The sequence below is a fragment of the Hypomesus nipponensis genome, chromosome 22 (assembly GCF_054491055.1).
Source record: "Hypomesus nipponensis isolate SF chromosome 22, ASM5449105v1, whole genome shotgun sequence".
In the NCBI taxonomy this organism is placed as follows: Eukaryota; Metazoa; Chordata; class Actinopteri; order Osmeriformes; family Osmeridae; genus Hypomesus; species Hypomesus nipponensis.
In genome coordinates, this window is record NC_140382.1 from 13,717,000 (window position 1) to 13,729,996 (window position 12,997).

General features: G+C 43.2%; 1 pseudogene across 1 annotated transcript; it reads right to left on the reverse strand.

Annotated features, from left to right (window-relative positions):
* Positions 1–2,299: 2,299 nt before the first annotated feature.
* On the reverse strand, positions 2,300–5,027 carry LOC146236729 (N-acetylaspartate synthetase pseudogene; annotated as a pseudogene). The gene is made up of 3 exons (XR_014740934.1): positions 4,826–5,027; positions 4,150–4,314; positions 2,300–3,891 (listed from the first exon to the last, which is right to left on the reverse strand). The product of XR_014740934.1 is annotated as an N-acetylaspartate synthetase pseudogene (transcript).
* Positions 5,028–12,997: the final 7,970 nt, after the last annotated feature.

Below are 12,997 nucleotides of genomic sequence, written 5' to 3' on the forward strand. Positions count from 1 at the left end.
TGTGAGCTTGTCTCAGTGCCTCATCTCTCTTTGTGAGCTTGTCTCAGTGCCTCATCTCTCTTTGTGAGCTTGTCTCAGTGCCTCATCTCTCTTTGTGAGCTGAGTGTGAGTGCTGATCATCTACTTCCTCAGACTTTCTGATGTCGTTTTTTTTCTCAAGTTTGTAAAGGCTTGGCTTGTCAGAACAGTATGTAACCTTAGTTTGAAGGGGCTTTTACATTGACCAAACAACCAAAACTAAGCCCCTTGGTCTGACAGAAGAGGGGTCAACTGGATAGCACATTAGTATTACATTTTGAGTACACTGGAGATGTAGTTATTGAGTTCAGTTAGACCAATAATGGTCAAAGTAAAGTGACATGAAAATGATATTTAATATAATTGCAAATACATTACGTCAATTACACAATGAGGTGTGATAAACATCAAGCAAAAACTTAAGCAACCCAGCAAGTTAAGTTTTTAGTACATACAAGGTGGGGGCAGGGTATCTCCCAGCCTACAGTTTGATTTGTTATTCACAACCCAGAGAGAGGAAGACTAACTCTGATGTAGAACGTTTAAGAATAACATGCATGCTTTCTATAAGCCTGACCATGATAAAATAGCATGTAATAAATATTAACCAACAGCCAACAGCTGTTGTCCTGTCCAGACTGTTTACTCTCTGTGTGTCCTACCTCACACATATCAACAGTCTATGGAGTCCTAAACTGAATCTTGAAAATAATTTGACATCATTGAACTCAAGAGGGCAGTGTGACACAGCCAGCAAGCCTGAACAGCATTTTCAATTAAAACATTTTTTTTCTGTGGTATATTGTTGTATTGTGGTATATTGTTTTATGGCATGGACCAAGGTATTCAGCATTAAACATAATTCCACACACAAATACAATTTTGGAAAAATTGTATTACATGTAAATGGATGCAGGTAAAATATAAAGTATTTACAAAACAAGCAGGACTTTATATATTAAGCATCATATTTATAAATCTGCTCGTAATATTATTGTAATCGCTGTACAGTAGCTAGAGCCATCAACGTCACTACTCGGAGAGAACACCTATTTCTCATAGAACCAATCGATTTTTCTGCAGAAAACACCTCGAGAATGAAAGTGGGTTTGTAAAAGCAGTTTCTACAGTTGTGAATTTTCTGCGTGGGTTAAACTGTATAGAATAAACAGTCTACGGAGTTCTATTGAGGTATGGTTACAACATATACATAATATATACATATCTAACATGTACATAACAAAGTCAACATATTCTCTCTGCACCATTCCTCCTCTCTGTTTATCTCTCCTCTCTTTTATTCTCACCAGATCTCAGTCAGCACTGTCTCTATCCATCATCTCACTGTGAGCATTATGCAGCTGGACTCAAGTCTCATAAAATTAATGTTAATCATAAAACTTACCTTTTTTAATCCAGACCAGACTGTGTAAAAAAAAAAAAGTACTAAATCAAAAGCAAAATCTTAAAGAGAACAAAACTGAACACGAGGAAATTGTATCACTGATGAGGCGCATCCTACTTTTTAACAGTAAACAGGATATTGCAAACATTCTATTTCTCAATTTACTATCATTGCAAATCTTGTTACCAACAACTGTGCTCCTATAGCACCTATTTCTTGCAGATCCATGCATTTCTTATAGAACACACCTCATTCCATTCCCCCAAAATACGACTGGATTTTTTTTTTACAAGGCACAGCAGCAATATAATCTAACTCTGACCTGTATAATTTGTGTTCAAAAATAATTTTTGTTTTTATTTATTTTGATCGTCTTCTTCATATTCATACATGCATGACAGAGAGTGAGAGGAGTAAGGGGCGAGAGGAAAGGGTGCAGGAGGTTCTAACATCAGGGCCGGGTGGGGTGGAGTTGTCGTCCCTTATCATGCCTCGGCAGATGTAGCTTCTGCATGGTACAGTTAACATCTGGGGGGCCTACAGCCCCTGAGACAACAGCTCTCCTAACTCAAGTGGGAGGAACAAGTCCATCAGCAGATTTCAGTCCAGAGACGCTGTTAGACATAACACTCTACTGGGGCACAGGCCCCTAATTCATATCCCTTTTTTTCTTTCAAGCTTGCTGCGCACAATTCACTACTTGGCTATAGAAACTCCCCTTGCTTAACCCACTATACAACAGGTCAGGGACACAAGTTTGATATCAGCTTTGGCAGCTTTTGTGATCCTGGAGGAAACTAACATCAGTTCAGTCAAGACACGTGATTGATTTAACCATTTATTCATACACATGACAAATGGCTTTACATTGGCGGACTGGATGTACATGGGGAAGCGCTCTCTGCCTTCACTGCAGCATGCATGACATGAGGCAGGGAGCAACAAGTAAAATCCCCCACGGGGAGAACAGACAGAACACAGGGGGGGGAAAGGGGCAGGTGGTGGGCGGCAGCAGTGCAGAACTAAGGTCAGCGAGGATGCGAGTGCGTGTATGTGAGCGTCTTATAGCGCCGCCTATCGAGCTAAGCCTATGGCTGTCGGCTACGGCGATGGGTGATTTACCACGCTGCCTGAGTGCCATGACTGAACTAGCTCCACTCATGTCCAGCAAATCATTCCTAGGTGCCGTTGTATTCCCGGAACAAGTGAGTCTTGAGCATTTTCTTGAAGGTAGAGAGACAGTCAGTGTCTCCGATGGAGGTGGGGAGGTATCTCCTGATCTTCCGGATGTTGTAGAGGGTGAACCTACACGACCGGAAGACCGCAGCAATGTGGGCTGTAAAGGAAAGCTTGTCATTCATGGTCACCCCGAGGTTCCTGGCAAAGGATGAGGGTGTCACCGTCGCAGATCCCAGAGTGATTGAGAGATCGTGGGAGATGGAGGATTTGGCCGGGATGATGAGAAGTTCTGTTTTGGAGAGGTTCAGCTGGAGGTGGTGCTTGGTCATCCAGGTGGAGATATCTGTGAGGCAGGCCTCAATCCTAGCTGAGATCCCCGGATCAGTCAGGGGAAATGACAGGTACAGGGCAGTTTCTGAGGAGTGGCCGGTCTTGAAGCCCGATTGGTTAACCTGAATTCTGGAATACCCCCAGGACTTCTGTGTCCTTGCTGCAGTGGCTATTCGGCAATCTCAGAATAGCGGGCTGACATGTAATTCAGCATGCATATAGGTTTGTGTTTTCAATTAAACACTTTTACAAGTGTTGATTGGGATACTGCGTAAATTTTTTCTGGGATTATCAATCTCAATGAATGCACTGACTAATAAAGTCAATTGTTAAAACTCAAACTTCAGATTTTACTGGGCCACAGAAGATGTATACTGAGGCACGTGCCCCAGTAAAAAAAGGTATAAGGACGCCCCTGTTTCACTCATTGGTAACAAGAAACTATATATTGAAAGACAAGGGTATTATTTGTGAAAAACTGTGAAACCTGACATTGTATCCTCAAACTTCTATACTCCTTACTGATTCATAATATTAAACTAAGTTTAGTCAGGAGAGTTAATGTTGTCCATGAGTGTTTGTTTTGGCCTTAGGCATGTCCAAGTGGTAGTGATGATGCCGGACCCAGTAGAACACCCATTCTAGAACTAAGCGTCTTGCTCCGGGCACCGTATATCCGTTGGTTACGCCATTGCACCGAAACCCCAATGTCTGGTACAGTTTGTGGGCGGCTGGCGAATATGAGGTGGTTCCCAAAATGACCGACGTGTTTCCGCGAGCTGAAGCAAATTCTAGAACTTTCTGACCCAGCAATATGCCGACCCCTCGCCGTCTACAGCTTCGGTCCACAGCCATACGCTTTAGCTCCACAGCACCATCTCCACTCAGGTGACTGCAGGTGACCGCTGCTACCACACCTATTACTCTGTCCCCTTGGACTGCAACCCACATGCAGCAGTCTGAAATATAGGAGAGAGGAAGAGAATTAGATATATCTGGCCTTTTTACTATTCATGTTGGCTAAAGCAGTTATTCCAAAAATACCTTATCGCACCGGGCCTGCTGAACATGCTCAGTTAATAGGCTACATAGCCATTTATTTGCATCCTGTTCTGTTTTATACAACAATGTTCTCGAACAGGAAAACCAACCTCCAACGTGCACTTCGCACTTGTATTCACCTTTTCAACATCTCACTTTCAACGTCTCACTCTTACCTGGTGTGCTCATATAACATCCTTCTATGTCTCTCATGTCAGTGCGTTTCGCATTTTCCAGGTAATCTAGGACGATTTGCCTGCTGTAGTAGTACCTCGCGCACAGGACAGCGATAGGCACCAGTGCCGTCAAGCACCAAGACTTTGTCGCAATAAGACACACAACTGAAAGGGAAACCATTAACAACTTAAATAACAACATGAAACATTTAGGCTATACACTGTTATTTGTCATATTATGCCATGGCTTTTCTTTCAAGACTTCTTTCAACCAATTATCATGCGCAAAGGAATAACATTTGGCAAAACAAATCGGAAAGTCTAAACATCCATATTATAATTTGATTTTTTAGAGGAGACCTAGTCTGTATGAAGAAGGGCAATAAAGAATAAACAAAAAAACATGTTTAAGTAAAAGAGTCCGTACATTCTTTAACTAGTTTAACCAGTTTAACCCAGGCAGTGTAAATAACTAAAAGCAAAATGTAAAAGTGTTCATGGTGACAAGTGTCCTCGTCCATGTCGTTTTCTTAGTGAACCAACAAATAATATTATATGGTTTGTTTTAGAAGACCTTAAGGGCTTTTCTATTTTTTAAGATTTATCCAAAAACTAACTGTCCAGACATAGTCCTACATGGGCCAGAAATAAAAAAAATAATCTTGATTTCACTTACGTGTCATAATGACATACAAGGACATACTTTCAGGATGATATTTCAAAGCTCTGAATGCCGTGTCCGGAATCATCTCATACAGTCCGTCTTGAAAAATGCGTAGGACCTCTGGGTTATCTGAGTGCTCGAATTTACGCACAATAATGGCGTTTTTGTCGCCGACGACTTTCCTCTGTTCTCGTCTATGTATTAGGTTTTCCATATTGACAGATGTTGGACTGTGATCAGTAGCCTAACCTTTACCTGTTAGCTCCTATCCTTAAGCAAGGACGACCTACAACTATTTGTTTGTCACACGCCTCCTACCAAATTTATTTGAAGTGTGTAAGGCTGTATGTCACCCTGCCCCTCCTCTCATTTGCTCAACTCTGGAGTTGTTGGACAGAGTCTCTGCTTTATGGGTCTTGTACCTCATTGTGTAACTAACTGTTGCATTGCTAGTCATATTAAGCAACTGGTTGATCTTGTTGTGAACCATTGTTCTGGAGGATTCTTCATCTCCTGAGGCAGGCCTTCTCCTCAGCTCTGGCTTGTCCTACTCTTTCTCCTTCCTCACCTCTTGCTTTCTAACTCTGGTTTACAATAATCAAGGTAGAGTTGGTAAGAGCTAACCTTTATTTTGTAACATGTTTGCCTTGTAATTGTAATTGATTTAATTCAATTGCAAGGTTATTAAATGTATATTTTAATTTAACCTTACTTTCACCATTCCTGCTCTGATTTAACCCAAGGACTCAAATTCCTGCAATTCCATTGGTATTGGCATTATTTGGTTAATGTTTATACACGGTTCGGAGTCACTCAGCACTGACCCTTGTAAACATTCTGGGTGTTACCAGTCCATTCCAGCCTGCAGTCCAGGTGCCCAGATACTTATAGGACTGGACCACCTCGGCATCCCTGGATTGACAACATAGTCAGTAGTGCCTTCTTCCTCCTGAAGTGAACTACCATCTCCCTTGACTTCACCACACTGAGCTGTAGATGACACTGAAAGATAGTGTTGTTTTAGTTCAACAGTACAGGCAATAGAGGGCGCTACAGAAACGTTTACAGTAACTAGGGAACGCAATCATCATCCTACTGTCATAGCACACATCTATGTGTCTGTATCGGTGATTCAATTATCTTGCAAACCTGGCACTGTATGAAGTAGAAAATAGACAGGTGTACTGCTGAAGACACAAGTACTTGCAGCGTAGGGTGTGAAACTGTTTGGATGAGCTTATCACAACAAAAAATATAAATGTATAAACACATGATGAGCTGCATTACTGTAAGATGGAGCCATGGATCTCGTGAGCCGCCAAAGGACACCGCACTAGTGTTAAATATTAAAGAAAGTATCGAAGAATTAAAACAAATATAGATGGAGAGTGCAAAAGAAAGAGAGAGAGAGATAGGAAGAGAGAGCGATAGGGGGAGAGAGAGAGAGAGAGATAGAGAGAGAGAGAGAGTGAAAGAGAGAGAGAGAGAGAGAGAGTGAGAGAGTGAGAGAGAGAAAGGGAGCCAAATTCAGAAATTCAGCCGGCTGTAGACTGACAGATGAGTAAAGCTCTGAGTCATGGAGAGTTGGACAGACAGAAGGACCTGTCGACATCAGAGAGGATGAATACACATTTCAGACCAGGCAAGCCCCAAAAAGCAAGATGATGCAGCTGAACATAATTTTTACACACACAGAGAAAGATTGCGAAATGATTTCGAATGAAAAAAAAATCCTTTTTTTTCAGTGTCTCCGCCTGAAAGCACACTGTCCCAATTGTCACAGGATAAATGTGGCAAAAATAAATTCAACTGTAGCATTGTAGGATAGTAAAGCAAGGTGAAACGGAAGAAGAAACTTCCATTAAAAGAGGAAGACTTTTTATGAACATGTCACCTACAACAGGAGATTGTTATTCTGGGATATTGCCTATGTTTCTATCAATTTGAATCTATCTAGGTATTTGGCAAGATTGTTGGGGCACGGGCAGAGAGAGAGAGAGAGAGAGAGAGAGAGAGAGAGAGAGAGAGAGAGAGAGAGAGAGAGAGAAAGGATATGATGGTGATCTGAGTAGACCATTGTGTGGTCCCTCCAGGGGGACTATGTGTCCTGGACTATGTTGAAATGTGTGTGTGTGTGTTTGTGTGTGTCCAGGACTATGAAGTGCTCAGGTGTGGAGAGAAGGAACAGGTGAAATGAGAGTGGTTCAGGACTGGTTCTTAAATGGATGCAGATAGACGTCGAAGGGGAGCAGTGTCAAATGCTCATCATTCGCAAAGATATGGTGACATAATCCTCTCATCACAGGTGCGATGCCTGGCCGTCCTGTGTTTGGGAGGGAGATGTGTTTGTTTGTTTGTGTGTGTGTTATATTGGGTTAGAGCTATGTGGGATGGAACAACCTCCTCCTAACTGGTAGGTCATGTTTCATCAAAGGATCAAGACAACCCACACCTGAATACCTTGTTGACTGAAATGATGCAAAAACAAGTTGACAACATTTTCACACATAGCAGACTGTCATACATTCAGCGATGAGAGAAGTAGTGTGAGAGGAGAGGCAGAGGCAGAGAGATTGACAGGAGTGGTTTCACAGCGCCATGGGCAGGATCGGAGTAGGGAGAGATGGGGAGAGAGAAAGAGTGAAAATAGCATTGGAGTGTGACGGGAGAGAGAGGGAGAGCTGAACAGTGGAGAGAGAGGGAGAGCTGAACAGTGGAGAGAGAGGGAAAGCTGAACAGTAGGAGCGAAGGGGGGGGGGGTGAGGAGGTGAGGATGGCAGGGAAGATAGTCACACAAGATGTTTCAGAAATAGTAGCTGGCACAACAGACTGACAGAGGAGGGGGTGGGGGAGCCTTTCATTCATGTCATTTCATTTTCACAATGACAAGCCTGTCACATTTCTCCTAACAAATCTTTTGTTTCCCACCTAAAGCGTTCTAGGGGCGGATGGTTTAAGTCATCTGTTCACTGCTTGGCAAGTTCATGACGCAACTGATTATTGTAGTGACACTGTACCTTCTCCTGTACAATCCTTATGTCCTAGAAGTTTGCATGAATGTCATCAACGTCATTCTGAAGTTACTTTCTCAGACCCATACAAAGCACAGATGAGCTGAGCATACCTGATTAATCCCAATTGCTCTATATGGGAAGGAATCGAGAACTCGGTGAACTTCCGATAATGAGATATGCTTAGAGATTGAAGAACGATGCCAGTGAACATATGTCACATAATGTACACGTGCACACACGTGCATGCACATGAACAAAATGTGCACACATTACCTAGTTATCTAATGCAATATCATATCACTGGAATACACTGTAGCACAGTTGTTCATGCATATCTTGTTACATGGTCTTAGGCTATTTAGGCTTTGGAGCTTGGTGTGAGTGTGCCTGCCTGCCTCATGATGTGTGTGTGTCTGTGTGTATCCCATGTGCGGAGTTTGCACATGTGTGTGTTGCGAATTGTGTGACAGTGACGTGAGGAATAACGTCTGTCGCCCAGCGGGCGCTCTGACGACACTAAAGACTGCCAGTGTGTGTGTCTGTGTGCGTGTTTGTCTGTGTGTGCGTGTGTCTGTGTGCGCATGTCTGTGTGCCTGTGTCTGTGTGCTTGTGTCTGTGTGCGTGTGTGTCTGTGTGTGTGTGTGTCTGTGTGCGTGTGTGTCTGTGTGTCTGTGTGCGTGTGTCTGTGTGCGTGTGTCTGTGTGCACGTGCGTCAGTGTGCGTGTGTCTGTGTGCGTGTGTGCGTACGCACATAAGCCCTCCAAATGTTCTCTCGCTGAGAGAAGGATCCAACGACGTGACTAAACCATCACATTTCTTCGACTGCTCCTCATTTTCTCACCCATGTTTGAGCTGTCTCCCTCCCTCCCTCCTCTGCAACAGTTTGGCATCTTTTCGGGCGCGTGTGTGTCGGAGTGCTTACTTTGTGCGTGTGTGTGTTTTTTCATGTTTCTGTGGAGAGACGAAACCGTTCCATAAATGTACGCCTTTTCCCAGTGACATGCAAGGGACAGTCAGAAGTCCTTGTTCATGGAGGACAGTCAGAAAGGTCATGGTGACACATTGTCCATGAGGTGGTAGGCGAACATTTGCCTGAGCCTACGTGTGTGGGTGCATGTGTATGTGCATGTGTGCTTGTGTCTGTGTGCATGGATTTGTGCGGCATGGATACAGATAGTCCAGATCCATATCAAAGGCTTTTTTGAGGGAGATCTTGTTAGCGAGACACAACTGTCCTCTCCTTTCTTTGAGTCGAGCACTAATTAAATCCCCAACAGCAGAGTAAAAAAGAGAGACATGAAAAAGGCGAAAATGTAATGAGGGCACAGTACGCATACATGGAGTGAACAAAGGAATAACAAAGTGGCAAACAGACCAGGTAGAGTTAGATCAGAGCCCGGTGTGAGTCATCCTGCACATACATCAAGAGAGAGAGAAACAAATAAAAAAGGAGAGGTTTTAACATGTTGCAACCTGTGATCTGAGTGTCAAATTGAAAAGAAAGATGTTAGAGAAAGGTGCGATAGACGCAGGGGGAGAGGAGGGTCTGTGACGTCTGATGACGGCTTTGGAGGGAGGGATGTGCGAAAGCAGTTAAGGGTTACAATTTGGAGGGATGGAAAGAACAAGACAAGAGAAGAACATCTTTTAAAATGACGTGGGACAAAAGATACAAAAAAGATGCCAAAATTAGTTGGGCGCGAGTGTTTGTGTGTCTGCTTGTGAATAGAATTTAGAGGCAAGTTGCAGTATATCTATGGAACATCATACTGTTGACGCACAGACTTGTGTTGCAAAATCACGCCTGGAGACACACCCCTATCTCCACCTTACCTCATCCCCCCTTCTCTCTCTCTCTGTATTCTCCATCTTTTTTTCTCTTTTTCATTCACCCGCTCTTCTGACTCACTCGTCAGACTCATTAATATTCACATCAGTACCTAAATGTCCTCTAGAGGTCCACCCTCTGTGATCTCACAAATGATCTCACTGCCTCACTGTTGATTGGCATGGACGCCATCCAATCAAAGCCCACGCATTGTGCGTGTTGTCACTGCGTCACTCAGTCTGCCGGCCCAATCCAATCAGGGTGCTGCACAGTGTCCCTCCACAGTGTTGCTTCACCCCTGCCTAATATAGACTTGGAAAGCTGTTGTGTTAGTCATGGATGATAAGTTTGTACAGCTACTTTTCTGTGGGTATGTATATACTGTCAAGTGTCGGTGTCATGTTACAGACGCGTTGTTTGATTTTGGCCACACTCAAAGCTGGCAGTGCCTACCCTGCACGGCTGCTTTCAACCATCTGCCCAAACACAGAGAAAGAGATGGAGAAAGAGAGAGAGAGAGAGAGTGAAAGAGAGAGAGAGAGTGAAAGAGAGAGTGAGAGAGTGAAAGAGAGAGAGAGAGAGAGAGAGAGAGAGAGAGAGTGAAAGAGAGACAGAAAGAGAGAGAGAGAGAGAGAGAGAGAGAGAGAGAGAGAGAGAGAGTGAAAGAGAGAGAGAGAGAGTGAAAGAGAGAGAGAGAGAGAGAGAGAGAGAGAGAGAGAGAGAGAGAGAGAGAGAGAGAGAGAGAGAGAGAGAGAGAGAGAGAGAGAGAGAGAGAGAGAGAGAATAGAAAGATGTGGTGAGAAAGAAGTGGAGGTCACGTGAGAGAATGGAAGTGTGTAAAAGAGAGAGAAGGAAGAAAAAGGAGAGGAAGGGAGAGATCAACAGAGATATAGAAACAAGACCAAGACAGTGGCTGGGCACAGGCTTGTTGGAGCTGCCTGTGTGGCATGTGTGCATACGTGTGTGTGTTGCTTGGGATGGACTTTTGGCCACCAATTTTGTATACTGAGCTGAATGGTGCAGCAGCAGTCTATGTTCAAGAATGTCCCGCAGGGCATAAGCTTAAATCTTTGGGTATGTCATTATCCTGTGTGTTGCTATTGGTTACTATTAACTTGCTATAGATATTTGCCTGGAACTATAGTGTGTGTGTGTGTGTTTGTGTGTATGTGTGAGCTGGATGTCCCTCTGGACTTCAGTAACAGTATCTGGATGATAGTCAGGGCTTAAAATGAAACACCCACACAGATATATTTTTTTCTTCAAATAAATGTACTTATTTATTTATGATCACATGTTGTCTCCTACTCATCTTTTACAATAAAGAGATTTGACAGATTGACAAATCAATCCCACAGACGAGCAAAAACAAAAAATGCTCTTTTGCCTGAGTGTGTATACACACACACACACACACACCTACACACATACAGAGACAAACAAATACAAACAACTCTCACAGGGTTGAAATGCTTACACTGGTGCTTTGGTCATCTGAAAGTGACCTTACTGTTGTGGCAGCTGAAGAGCACCAAGGCCCAGTTTGACCTCACCCTCATGGTGGACATGTACACAAAAGGCCAAATACTCTGACACAGTCAGGAGGCTCGAGATACAGTATATTCAGTATGAACTACAGGACTATTTTCTTGTTAGTGAACAGCCTGCTGTTGATTCACTGATACTGAAAAGCTCCAAGTAAGTATTATTAAAATAAAACGAAAAAATGTTCCAAGTACATAACCATGAGAGCTGTCTGTCCTGCATTTAGTTGTGTGTGTGTGTGTGTAGGTATGTATGTATATGTGTCTGTGTGTGTGTTTGTGCGTGGGTCTGTATACGCCTCGCTGGCCTCCTACTCTCCCAGAGCTTGTCCTTGCCCTTCCCACCTATCGGCAACAAGCTTCATAAGAGTACAAGCTCTCTCTCCCACCCATTTGATATTACTTTTCCATCTCCCTCTCTTGACTCAACTCTTCATAAAAGGATTGAGAGAGGTGACCACATAAAGGAACAGGTGAACATGAAAGCATGTGAAAAAAAGAAAGAATCGAGAGGAGAGGGGGAAATAATCACGCCTCCTAAATCTGATCTCCCATAGAGCCTGGTGAAGACTGAGAGAATGCTGGTATGATGGATGAAAGGAGAGAGGAAAAACAGGAAAGAGGGATGAGGAAGTGAAGAAAGGTGAAGGAAGTCTGAAATTGAATGGATGCCTGTTTTTGGTCACTTCCAGATGACGTCAACCCAGCATTACACCAATCAGATTGCTCTCTCTCCCTCTCAATCTTTTTCTCTGTTATTCGCTCTCTCTCAGTCTGTCTGATCTATTTTCTGTTCTTTACTAGTTGTAAAAGCATATGCAAGTCTGTCTGTCTGTCCGGACAGTTTGTCCCCAGTCGGTCTGTCCATCACTGAATAACCTCATCATCTTGGCATCTTAGTTATCGAATAATCTGCCAGACTGTTTTTTATCCATCCATTCATCCATATGTGTGCAAATACCTATCTATCATTCAATCCATCCACCCATCCATCTGTACATCCATTCTCCCATTCTCCCCCAGTCTCCAACCACAGGTGTCCATGTCAATCCTGTGGGTGACACTAGAACAACAGAAGGTCTGGTTAGTCAGTTTATTCCCAAGGGTGGGTTTGGAGTTCGGTTCAGTCATGTTTTAGTCATTCCGCGCCCTAAGTCCAATACTTTCTCTCCGTTTTTTTCGGGTGCCAATGAGGCCAGTTTCTGACCTTTCCTTTTTCTTGCTCAATGCCTTTTATTGTCTTTCTCACATTTCAATTGAAAGCAGAAGGATTGAGGTCTGAGGGCTGACAAGGTGAGACGTGCATTTGGTTGAGGAGATTTTTGAGATTCTCTTAGATTCTTAAGATTCTTTTAGCCTTCCAAGATGTGTGTACTCGCTATGCTGGTCATATTTCTAGGTCATATTTGCAGGAAGGAACTGGCCTCAAAGAAATGTCTCACAAGGTTATTTAGAATATTCCATCACTCTTTTATCCAGACAGCTCATTCGTAATCTCACATTCTGTCAACAATCAATTGTATGACATACAGCAATCACCAATCAGAGCCTTTCAGGAAACATTATTTCCCTGTGGCTTCCGAGATGACATCAAATTTACAAGAGGTGAAAAACACAAAATGATTATATGGCTAATAAAACAATGCTTGATGCAATGAATTTATTACTTGTCTCTCCGTTTGTCTCAGTGTCTAGGGCCAGCACTGTCGCGTACACCATCTGCTTATTTCTTTCTAGCTTCTTTCAGTCTTTTCATGACTCTCTTGCCTGTTCTGACCTTGCTTTCCATCCCTCACTC